At 42.6% G+C, this 12,903-nt stretch overlaps 1 protein-coding gene and 1 non-coding gene across 2 annotated transcripts in view; one reads left to right on the top strand and one right to left on the bottom strand.

The window, feature by feature from the left end:
• Positions 1–12,903, top strand: part of DIP2C (disco interacting protein 2 homolog C) — a 218,281-nt gene that overhangs the window by 62,801 nt on the left and 142,577 nt on the right.
• Positions 1,465–1,678, bottom strand: LOC126014955 (small nucleolar RNA U3). The gene has a single exon (XR_007497879.1). It is a non-coding gene; the product is annotated as a small nucleolar RNA U3 (small nucleolar RNA).

Here is a 12,903-nt window from a genome sequence, read left to right as displayed (position 1 = left end):
CAACAGTTTGGGGTCTTGGGACCTGCAGGTGTAGGTATTCATTCCCAGGGGTAGGGTGGAAGATCTTGGATTCTGTTCCAGATGGAAGTGTTTGATGTTCATGATGACAATGCAGGGCAAGCAGGACTGATGTGGTGCCCTTGAGGGTCAGTATTGAGAACATTCTAGGTCCAGTAATGGTGAATGAGATAGTGAGGTCTGCTCACAGAGCTAAGGAATCAGTTCTTTGGGGGGTTGGGTAAGCTAAGGCAGCTGTTGGCCAGTCAGCCAAGAGCAAACAGGGGAACCAATTTTAGGTCCTGAATTCCTTCCATGGTGATTCCGTGGTGACTGGTGTGGCCTCAGCTGTGCCAGCTCCTTCTGTCTGCAGGCACATTCCAGGTGCTGACATGCCCTGGATGCCAGGGTGTGGCCTTGTCTCTGCTGGGGGACACTCCATGTTCACTGAAGGCAGCATGCCTTGGGGTTGTAGACCCCAGTGGACATGATAACTTATTAGCACAAGTTAGAAGGACACTGGTCACCCACACTCCGAGTAGGGGCTGCACTGGGACATTGTAGGAGGAGAGACATGTCCCATCACCAGCTGCGACACCTCTCCTGTACGGTCACCTTAAACATGGAAAACATGCCAACTGGAGAGGGCTGGAGGGGAGTTGCAGAGGCCCTTCTGAATTGGCAGCAGGCTAGTAGTTCCTTGTTTGTTTACATGAATGCAGAAGCAGGATGGGCGGGAAAATTCTGGAGGATCTGGAGTGCTGGGAGTTTGGGTTCAAGTGAGTAGTATGAGGGCAGCAGTTGAGACTCCTTTGCCCTTTTCAGGGTTCAACGACTGGTGCTTGTCCATTGAACATGGATGTGTCTGTAGTCACTATAGCCCTTTTCCCAACTCTGAGTCCCTGGGAAGGATCCCTGGTAGGCTCTGATGGATCAATTGTCATAGCTACCTCAGTTTATGTGTCCGAAACCTACCTTATAGCTGGGACACTGCAGCACCCCTACAGGACAGGCCATCTGGTAGTAACAGTGGCATTTGACATTGCTGCTGGTGTGACCTTAGCACCTGAACCTAGCCCTGTGGCTGCCTGCATCGGCTTCCTTTCTTGCTCTCACTGTCTTGAAGGATACTGAGGGGTGAATAGCAGACAGTCTAGGAACCCACCTGGAGGAGCAGGTGGTCTGTTTAGGAGGAGTTGCTGGAGTGCCTAGGGCTTCCTAGACTCTGGAACCCAGTCCCTGAAGGTGTTTTGCTCTGAATTCTTCTGCCCCTGTGACTGAGGTTTCTATTAATTATCTACTTCTGTAGTTTGCTGCACACTTGTGGACTTTCCATTAGCCTGTTCTTAAAGAATTAGCCAGATGCATCTTCCAGGATTGAAAGGTACCCATCCATAGTTCCCCCCCCATCTTTTCACTGATATATTTGATGTCTTTTTTTTGTTCTTTTTTTTTTTTTTTAAATTACACTCAGACTGCATTTTCTCCCTTCAATTCTTCCAAAAGAAGAGAAGAATGATCATCAATGGCAAAAGGCAGTCACAAAAGCAACACCTAGAACCGGCTTCATGCTCAGGAGAGGATGCTCTAACTCCTCTTCATGGTTTTGGGTGCTCTACATGATTAGAGAAACTTCTCTAGTATAGTATACTATAGAAATGATCCCTGGAAGTGTAGTCTTTATTTGATGTCTTTCATGAAAAGTTGAGTCTCATGTTTTTGAGGGAGGGAGAGGACCCACATCTGATGGTACTAAGGGCTTACTCCTGGCTCTCTACTCAGGGATTATTCCTGGCAGAGACCATATGGAGTGCTGGGGATAGAACCTGGTCTGCTGTATGCAAGGTGAGCATCTTACCTCCTGTAGCTGGCCCCCAGAATGAAGGTTTTCTTTTATTTTTTTTTCTTTGTTTTTTGGGTCACACTCAGCAGCGCTCAGGGGTTACCTCTGGCTCTATGCTCAGAAATCGCTCCTGACAGGCTTGGGGGACCATATGGGGTACCGGGATTTGAACCACTGTCCTTCTGTGTCTAAGGCAAATGCCTTACTGCTGTGCTATCTCTCCGGCCAGAATGAAGGTTTTCATCCATGGATCTGTACAGTTAAAATGTTCCCAGAAGAAGATATATTTTAACAGATCTTGTCTGTCCTTCTCTCCTTCCATCTCCCACCTCTCTCTTCCAGATGGGGCTAGATGTGAAGTGCTTGGATGCTTGTACTTGGACCTGAAGGGACTTGGAGCAGGGATATGTGTCAGCCTGTCTTGGGAGATGGTAGATAAGGAATAAGGCTCCTGGCCCAGGAGCTTTTTTTTTTTTTCTTCATCTCTCTGTTCTTCCATTTCAGTTCTAATCTCGATCTCTTTATTGTCCAGGGATACAGACCTTGTGAGGTAACAGACCATTCATCCAAATAAACGGTGTGGGAAGGCTGGAGGGGTTCTTGGTGGGAGGGACCCTGAACAGGGCGAGCATCTAGGACACAAATGACCTCTCTGGTGTGGGGTGGACAGTTCGGATCCCTGGAATGGGAAAGGGAAGGGGAGAGGCTGAGGCAGTTTCTTGAATGTGGTCAGAGGGCTTCAAAGCAGCCTAGCTCTTGGGATTTGGTATTTGTTGAATAGAAGGGAAACAGACCAGTGCTGGTCCACATGTGCATATCACCCACTCTCAATTTTATTTTGATGTGCTGGCTGTCACAGCTCACAACCATGCCTTTGCTGAGCACACCACAAGGCCTGGGAGGAGCTCTCAGGAACAGCTTCTGTGATGTCACATCACACAGCATGAGGTGGAAGCTCCCGTTTCCTACTGAGACAGTGTGTGGACTCACTCCGCTTACTGTTCCTGGGAGCGGACACTTAGTATGTGTGGCATTCAGTGCTCAAAACCTTAAAAGGAAGTTAATCATTTGGTGTTTCTGACCTGAGTGACTTATTAACTCACATGAAGTGGTTTTTTGAATATTACACTAAGGATCTGGCAGTGGATCTACCATGACTGGAACATGAATGACGATAAAGATCAGTTGTGACTCCCCGATGATATTTTGCAAAAGTTGCTGAAGGGACCAACTTCCTCTCTTCTTGATTCCATCACCTGAAAAAGTTGCCTGATTAGTTATATATTTTCACTTTGGAAAAGCTGGTCTAATGCGAATAGTGGTCACAGAGACTTGCGTTTAGGTGGAGATTGTTGAATACCTCCTAATTGTATTTATCAGAATATTTTTAGCTGCTTTATGTTAAATTTAGACTGTGAGTCAGAACAGTGAAATGCGTCCTCCTCGACTTTCCCTTTGAGATGCTGTTTCGGCCTGTAAATATGGATAGGGGAGAGGAATGCTCTGCTGTTGGGAGGAAGCTGGCGTTTGGCAGTGAAGGTGTGAGACTTGAGTACAGACATCAGTCAGACTTTTAATACATGCTGTTTTGTGGCATTGGTAACTGGGATGTTAACTGTGTGCTGTGATCAACATGTGCAATTACTATATTTTAATAGACAGTCACTGCTTGCTGAACTTTCTGTGTCACATGAGGACACACCAGAGTAGAGGTCTCTCCAGAGAGTTAATTTTGCTTGGTCAGAGGGGGTGATCTCTTTTTGTGGTGGGTTCTTTGGGGTTGTGGGAAGAGTTACCAGGTTTCCTGATGAGCGTGTATGTGCATTTGCCATTAGCTTTGGGCTAATTACCCTTCTGCCACTTTGCATTTATAGCTTAGGCTTCATGAGACATTTGTAACCCTTTGTGAAGATAGTGGCCATGGTATATTCAGAGGAGACTAAGTGCTGCTATCAGAGGAGAATCTTATGGCTTAATTCTTTTTTTTTTTTTTTTTTTTTGGTTTTTGGGTCACACCTGGCAGCACTCAGGGGTTACTCCTGGCTCTACGCTCAGAAATCACTCCTGGCCGGTTCGGGACCATATGGGATGCCGGGATTCGAACCAATGACCTTCTGCATGAAAGGCAAATGCCGTACCTCCATGCTATCTCTCCGGCCCCATTAACTCTTAAAGGAGATTGAAATCAATGAGCCGGGGTTTGTCTGAGGACAGTTGACTCCTGGGTGCATCTCAGCAATGACCTTGTGTTTTCTCAGCACCAGGAACTGTAGCAGAAGCCTCTTGCCCCAATCCCAAGGGATTGGAAGCAATGGTGACACAGCAATTAATCCACACAAGGTTGAAGAGAATAAAACAGATTCAGAAAACTTCTGAACTCCCCGGCCCGGGGAGATAGCACAGCGGTGTTTGCCTTGCAAGCAGCCGATCCAGGACCAAAGGTGGTTGGTTTGAATCCTGGTGTCCCATATGGTCCCCCGTGCCTGCCAGGAGCTATTTCTGAGCAGACAACCAGGAGTAACCCCTGAGCACTGCCGGGTGTGGCCCAAAAACCAAAAACCAAAAAAAAAAAAAACCAAAAAAAAAAAACAAACTTCTACCCAATCTTTCCACTTCCTGGCCAAATATATCAGCACACACATAGACTAGTTGTGGAACCGAGACCTGTTACCCAAGGTCTTTAATGGGAAGATAAGAACTGCCCTCTTGGGTGGAGAACAGGTAGGGGTAAGGAACCAATCCACAGGTACTTCCAGTCCATGAGGGACAAGTACAAGCAAGGAACTCCCCTTCTTGATTTTATAGAAATGTAGAAATATGAGGTAAAACAAAGTAATTCATGTTCCAAGTTTCTATGTAAAAGGTGGGAGCCCCTGAACGGAGTCTATAGTTAATCCCATGACAATATATTCCAAGGGTGGAGAAACCCTGTATCACCTACCAGGGGTCCTCAAACTTTTTAAACAGGGGACCAGTTCACTGTTCCTCAGACCATTGGAGGGTCTGACTATAGTAAAAACAAAACTTATGAACAAATTCTTATGCACATTGCATATATCTTATTTTGCAATGAAGAAACAAAACAGATACAAATACAATATGTGGCCCGCGGGCCATAGTTTGAGGACCACTGGAAGGGAATTCCTTTTCGAATGACCCCAATATTTACTGTGCCTGTGCAGGATGGAAAAAAAAAAGGCAAAAAGCACAAAACAATTTTTATTTATCTCTCTAGCTTTTGTTGATTTCTTTGTTTTGGTGAGGTTATTGAAGTTGTTGTCTTCATTTATATTTCTTTCTTTTCTTTCTTTCTTTATGTGCTCTGCCATTTTTTTTTATCTAAAGACCATGGCTTTTATGTGGTGCTTATCTTTATTGTTGGAGTGCTCATTGGATATTTTATTTGACACTTCTTTTTGTATTGTTGGGGTGTTTCACATCTTTTTCCCCTTCCCCTTCGTCTCTCAAACCGATGATGAGAGCCTCTAGAAAGACTCCGCCCATTTTCGACATATTTAAATTTTTTTTTTTTTTTTTGGTTTTTGGGCCACACCTGGCAGTGCTCAGGGGTTACTCCTGGCTATCTGCTCAGAAATAGCTCCTGGCAGGCACGGGGGACCATATGGGACACTGGGATTTGAACCAACCACCTTAGGTCCTGGATCAGCTGCTTGCAAGGCAAACACCCCTGTGCTATCTCTCCGGGCCCAGCATATTTAATTTTTACCCCAGTTTATTACTTTTCTTCAAACAAAACCACATAACTTGAACTATCTAGTCCCGCCTCCCAGTTAGAGGGGGAAATAAGGGAGGTACCAAGACCAAATAGGTGTAAGGCCACTACGTAGTAAGCTAGGCACAGAGGGGACCACGTATTTTAGCAGCACTGGGGGTGAGGGAGGAGGATATGGGAGGGAGGAGGATATGGGAGGTAGGACGGGAACAGAGGTGTAGGGAGGACAAATCGGTAATGGGAATCCCCTGATTTTATGTTGATATGTACCTAAAATATTATTGTCAACAATATGTAAGCCACTATGATCAAAATAAAAATTATATTTAAAAAAAAAGGTGGGAGCCCCTATCTGAAAGATATAAAAGGGTGGCAGTTTTTTACATAGGCACTGCAAAAATGGGTAAATAGAAAGAAAAAAAAACCTTTGGCTTAAAAACAGGGTGTACTTACCCATGAAGCTGCATACGACCAACTACATGCTCCAGGCAGACTAATTTTTCTAACTCCAAGGTCTTTCTTCATGGTCCCAGAAAAGGTTATTACAGTTGTCGCAGTCTAGCTTTAGTAATTAGAGATCTTGGATTTGCACAGATCCTAATGTCGAAGTCAGGGCATCATGAAGCGTTTCCTGGTTTAAACTCACTATGACAGGAACCCTGTCCTGAAAGCAAGTTATTGCTGAGCTCCAAATCATTGTCAGGTTGGCATAGGAGTCCACCCTAGAGCAAGTCAGTGCCAGGGCAGGAGTAGGGCCTGCCCTGGTAGAAGTTTGGTTCCTGAAGATGGTGCAGAATGCCAATTCCAAAGATGAGACCCAAGGTTCAGGGGTAAAAGGGCTGATGTCTGAACAACTGAAGCCTAAGTCAGGTCTCTATAACAAATGTTCAGGGTGGAAGGCCCCTTGCAACAATAAAAGTTTTGGAGTTCCCATCCCTAGTAGATAGGAACCTCTCTTCTTACCTAAAATTTCCCCATTTTATTGTGCCTATGCAAAAAGGAACAATACCACAGGATACTATTGGTACATATGTGGGTAATAACAACAAGCTAAACAATCCCTATAACCTATTCTATCAGAAACAGAACCCAAAAGATACATATCTTCTAGAATTTTCTCTAAACAAATCCAAAAAAGGGAAAAAAACTACATCAATATGAGGAACTACACAATAAAGAATTATACATACTAAGGAAATGCTCCTAAAATATACAAAAGATATAAATATTCGATACTAGTCCCAGGGGAATAGAATCCAGAGCACAACTTCAGATGGCTACGTGGTCTTTTGGCAGTCTTAAAAAAAGTTTCATAGCAGTCATGGATCAGGATTGTCCTAGAGCTAAGGCTGTCTCAAAAACTGAATCATGTGTGAGCACCAGTCCATGACAAATGGAGGTGGGAGGCATGAGAGTGGGAGAATGTTCTGGTTCCTGAGGAGTGAAGAACTGAGGGCAAAAAAGGGTTAAATTGGAAATAATAACAAACCGGGTGAGATAATGAAAGGAAACAGTAGAAAAAGATTTGTAAAGTGTAAACAGGGGAGAGGGGGAAAAGAAGGGCTATGTACAACAGAGGGAAGGACTATATACAACATAGACATTGGATACAATACAGATGGACATTCAACAAACATAGAGGTGGCCACCCTCCCCCCAAAGACACAGAAGATCGATCACTAGGTTGCAATTGTAAAACTGACCCAGATGGAACGGGTCAAAGTGTTTAAAAATATAAAGCTGGCAGGTTAGATGGAAAAGTTTTCCAGTTCCTAGGAAAATCACAATTGGTGAAGGCAAACTTGACTGAAAAAACTTCCTAGGTTAGATTTTACATAGAATATTCTCAAAACAATATTTTCAAGTCCAAAATACTAAGTAATATGGTAATGAGCATTGTAAAAGGAGTCTACACCATGAAATATCATATTATGGGTCTTGAGCATCCTAGTTTCTTTCCTGAAGGCAAACTGAGAACAAAGGCATTATGATATGAGAGTAAACGATTGAATTGAAAATAAGTTGCAAAGACATACTCAATAAATAAGCACTGTAGCAAGGGTCTGTGGTATGCAGATGCCTTTTCCAAAGATATCTGGACAGAAACATTAGATCATATTAGCAAGCATAATAAACTATTATTTGTTATTTTTATTTTTGTTTTATTCTATTTTTGGCTTTTGGTTTTTGGGTCACACCTCGCAGTGCTCAGGGGTTACTCCTGGCTCTATGCTCAGAAACTTGCTCCTGGAAGGTTCAGGGGACCATATGGGATGCCGGGATTCGAACCACTGTCCTTCTGCATGCAAGGCTAACACCTTACTTCTATGCTATCTCCCGGCCCAAACTATTATTTAAGACATTATTATGAGTACTGTATTAGGAACCACACGATAGAGCACTGTAATGTAAACTTAGGGCATACAACCCATTTCTCCAAGGAGCACTGTAAAAAAAAAACAATAGAAAGTTATTATAAACAAATTAGGGGCCGGAGCGATGACATAGCAGTTAGGCATTTGCCTTGCATGTGGCTGACACAGGATGGACCACAGTTTGATTCCCCGGTATCCCATATAGTTCCCCCAAGTCAGAAGCGATTTCTTTTTTTTTTTTGGTCACATCTGGCAGCGCTCAGGGGTTACTCCTGGCTCTGCACTCAGAAATCTCTTCTGGCAGGCATGGGAGACCATACGGGATGTCGGGATTTGAACCACCATCGGTCCTGGGTCAGCTGCTTGCAAGGCAAACACCCTACTGTTGTGCTATCTCTCCAGACCCGAGAAACGATTTCTGAGCGCATAGCCAGGAGTAACCCCTGAGTGTCACCGCGTGTGGACCCCCTGAAAAGTTAAGACATCGAAACATTCTTATAGGGGCTGGAGAGAGAACATGGAGGTAGAGCATTTGCCTTTCAGGCAGAAGGTCATTGGTTTGAATCCTGGCATCCCATGTGGTTCCCCGAGCCTGCCAGGAGTGATTTCTGAGCCTGGAGCCAGGAGTAACCCCTGAGTGCTGCTGGGTGTGACCCAAAAACCAAAACCAAAACAAAACAAAAAAAATTCTTATAATGAGCACTGTAGTGGAAGTTTATAGCTTCCAAACATATTCTGCAGCTGTTTCTGTGGGTAAAAGCATTAGAATATTATTATAGACATCTATAAAGGGCAGTTAGTTAACACCTGCTTTAACTTAAGCAGCTGTGTCCTTTGCTGCAGGTCTCTTTGAAGTACTATAAAAAAAGAATATAAACTGCTGGAGATTACACAGATGAAGTGGAGATTTCTGAAGCTTCTTGTTCATCAAATTTAAATCAACAGTGTCTTGCTGCAGTTTTACAATAAGTCATGCAGTCACCCTTTTCTATTTCACCATAATGGTTTGAAACAGAGAGTAAGTTTTATTCTTCAGGGTTGTTCCTAGAATCCATAGAGTGCCATGACAAGTCAAGGGGTTTTAAAGGGAAGTCCATGTAGCTATGTATTTTTTTTCATACACTTGCCATCATAGGAAAAATGCTTCAGATATATTAGAAGCACAGGTGGCTGTTTCCAAATTTCTTCCTTTTAAAAGAATCCCTCTGTGCATTTCATTGACTGCAATAAAACCCATTTTGTTTCTCAGTTCTTTGAAAAATAACTTAAGGCAATCTTGCAACGTTCATCCGTAGATGTCAAAGTCAAAGATAAATGCATAAAAATCTCAAATGTCTGAGTTCTTTGTGACAGGTGAGTCACTGGACTCTGTACTTGAACTGACCTTGGAAAAGTGCAATGATAATAGACCATTAAGCTGCTGTGTCTCTGCCACACTTGTTCTGCAGCTTTTAAGTCAATGAGGTGATCATTATTTTCCTACTTATGTCTTTTCTGCCTGTCAGCTTCTTTCAGGTTTTCGTGGAGACCATTCATCAGGAATATAAGTATTTCATGTGGATCTTGTTGATTGTGCCCTGCAAACTGGTCATTTAGCTTCCCAACAGTTATCTTAAAGTCTTTTGGGTTGATATACCTGTATTGTCCTACCCATAAGACTTTCAAACTTTACCAAATTCTTCTGCCACTTTGCTTTTATGTCCCAACGATTTGACTTGTTAATAGCCTCCTTGTACTGGTTCTAGTTAAAATAGTCAATCTTGGAATATCACCCAGGCATTGTAATATTGAGTTCATGTGTATCCTAAATTATGAATTTCAGTGAGAGCAAGACCAGTTTCTTCATCTACGGAACTGAGGTTCTGGAACTGTTATTTTCAATCCCTGTAGTCTTAGTGTGAGGTGCTAACTTATTGTCTTGATTACCTGTTAAGGTCACAGTTGGTTTTCTACTCTTGTCCTCTCACGTAGTCGGTGTTGGGTCTGTGGGGAGGAATGCACTCTTTTGTTTGGAGGGTTTCTTATCATGTAACGGGGTCTGAGTTTCATAGTTTTTGAGAATTCTGCTTCTGACAAGGCAGAGTGGGACCCAGAGTTTTTTGACAGGGTTGCCATCTGTGGAAACATAAGTATATCCTTTTCCTCAGATGAGATTACCAGCAATCCATTCATTATCATTTTTACCCAGATATATGAATTTTTTTTGTACCTGTGCATTCTCTTTAAAGTTTCTTTCTGCAGCTGTGTAGAGCTCTCCTTGGGGGTAAATTTAAGAAGTTTAGTGAAAATAATATTAAAGATTAAAGGTTGGTGGCATGCCCCTTTTCCTGTGTTTCAGTAATTGAGTTTTGAGGGTTCTGTGAGCTCTTTCAACTAGGCCTTGTCCTTGAGGATTATAAGGGATGCCAGTGATATATTTGATTTGCCATTCTTTGCAAAATGATTGAAAAGTTTTACTGGTGTAGGTGGGGTATTGTCTGTTTTTATGGATTAGAAAATATCCATGAAAGAAAAGAACATTGTAGTAATAAGGTACAAACAGCTTTAGCTCTTTCAGAAGTCATTGGTATTACCCATATAAAAGGAGAATATGTGTCTGCAGCCACATGGAGATGGGGTTTCTTTGGAAAGAAGTTAACATGTGCAATATCCATTTGCCATAATTAATTTGTCTGCAGACCTTGAGGGCTGGCCCCAGCTACATGTGTTCTTTTTTTATGCAAAGGCATGCAAATGGTACATTTATTAACAATCTGTCTGGCTTGCCTTCATGGGATATGATAGTTTATGTGCAGATTGTGGGCATTTGTGTGGAGGGCTACTTGTTTTGCAGGTGACTTAAATATTGGCATGGCTAAACAGTCAGCATTTTCATTTCCTTGAGCCATCAGCCCTGAGAGAATAGAATGAGATATTACATGAGTAATGAAAATTGGTTCAGGACGCTTTTGTAAAAGGGCTTCTAATTGCTGAAGCACATCTTGAACAACCTGGTTTATGAGCATTTAAAGAGGCAGTGACAATTTCCAGAAATAAGCCCACAACATAAACTGGAGACTCATAATACTTGTATGGTTCTGAAACATGGGCGAGTGAGTAAATTAAAGTAGCAAGTTTCACTTGTTGAGTGGACTTGTAATTTGTAAACACTGTTGTAGTCAGTGAGGGGCCAGTGATACTTTATGTTCCTGATGAAACCCATCAGTGTAAAACACAGGGACATCAGGTATGAAGTAGAAACAGATTATTGAGGAGATTATAAAATGTCTCCTTCTGGGCCCGGAGAGATAGCACAGCGGCGTTTACCTTGCAAGCAGCCGATCCAGGACTAAAGGTGGTTGGTTCGAATCTCGGTGTCCCACATGGTCCCCCGTGCCTGCCAGGAGCTATTTCTGAGCAGACAGCCAGGAGTAACCCCTGAGCACCACGGGGTGTGGCCCAAAAACCAAAAAAAAAAAAAAAAAAAAAAAAAAAAAGTCTTCTGAAAAAAAAATCCCAGGCCTTTCCAACAGTATAATGGGAAGATATATCACCTGAAAAGTCTGATAAGGCTCTTTTTTAGAAGAATAGTCTAAGATTTATTACCTATTGAAGCATAGCTCCAGTTCCTATTACTTTATTCTTTTTTATTTTTATTTTTTTATTTTGATCATAATGGCTTACATATCTTTCACAGTAGTATTTTAGGTACATATCAACATTGAATCAGGGGAATACCCACCACCAAATTTGTCCTCCCCCCATCCCAGTTCCCCTTCTGCAACCCATTTACCCCACTATCACCCCCTGGACTGCTAGAGTAGGTGGTCCCTCTTTGTCCAGCTCACTATTAGTGATCATATATCTGTTTGGTCCTGGTACCCTCCTCTGTCTCCCCCTCTATTTAAGAAGCGGAGCTAGATAAACCGAGTTATGTGGCTTTGTTTGAAGGAAAGAAAAGCAATAGATTGGGGTACAAAATAAGAGGAAAAAGGGGCTCACTGTAGGATAATACACATTCTACGTCCTTTTTTGGAATTGACAGCACTATAGTTTCAGGATCAAAACCAAAGAAACCACTCTAAGCCTTGCTATGATAATAAGGGCAGCAATCAACTCTAAACTGTACACAAATGTGCAAAGTTGTTTGTTGTGTAAATAAACCCATTCCAAAGGTCCTGACCAACTGGGCAAATAGCTCCTGCTGGAGATAGAGGAGTCATGAAAATTAATAGACACACTTTATCTCCAGGAATGAACCTGGAAAGTTAGGACTTTTGGAGCCTGTCAATAAAGAAATCCAATTTTTGGGGGAGCTTTTTGAGTTAAACACTTGGGGCTATTTAAATCTAAATTCCTTTCCAGGGTGTTAAATAAATTATAAGTTCAGAGTTTGGAATTCCCAGGAAGTGATATATCCAGTTTATGTCACCTACAACTTTTTGAAAATTACCGAGTCCTTAAATTTTTCTGGGGGCGTACTGAGGTACACTCCAAAATGAAACCCAAATATTGAAATGGGGGCAAAATCTGAATTTTTTTCTGTAGCTAATTTTAAATCAGCCGGCAAGCAAGTGATGACATATTTATACAAACATTGTAATTCTCTATATGTAGAGCAGGCAAGTAAGATACCATCCATATAGGGCCGGAGAGATAGCATGGAGGTAAGGCGTTTGCCTTTCATGCAGGAGGTCATTGGTTCGAATCCCGGCGTCCCATATGGTCCCCCATGCCTGCCAGGAGCAATTTCTGAGCCTGGAGCCAGGAATAATCCCTGAGCACTGCTGGGTGTGACCCAAAGACCACACACACACAAAAAAAGATACCATCCATATAATGAATAATATAAGCATGTGGAAACATTTTGTGAACTAGATATAAGACTACACCAACAAAATATTGACACATGGTTGAGTCACCATGCCTTGAGGTAAAGCAGTCCATTGAAACCACCACAATAGGAGCTCTATTGT

The sequence above is a fragment of the Suncus etruscus genome, chromosome 7 (assembly GCF_024139225.1).
Source record: "Suncus etruscus isolate mSunEtr1 chromosome 7, mSunEtr1.pri.cur, whole genome shotgun sequence".
Taxonomy (NCBI): domain Eukaryota; kingdom Metazoa; phylum Chordata; class Mammalia; order Eulipotyphla; family Soricidae; genus Suncus; species Suncus etruscus.
Note: the sequence above shows the minus strand (reverse complement) of the source record. Positions and strands in the feature narration are given on the sequence as shown.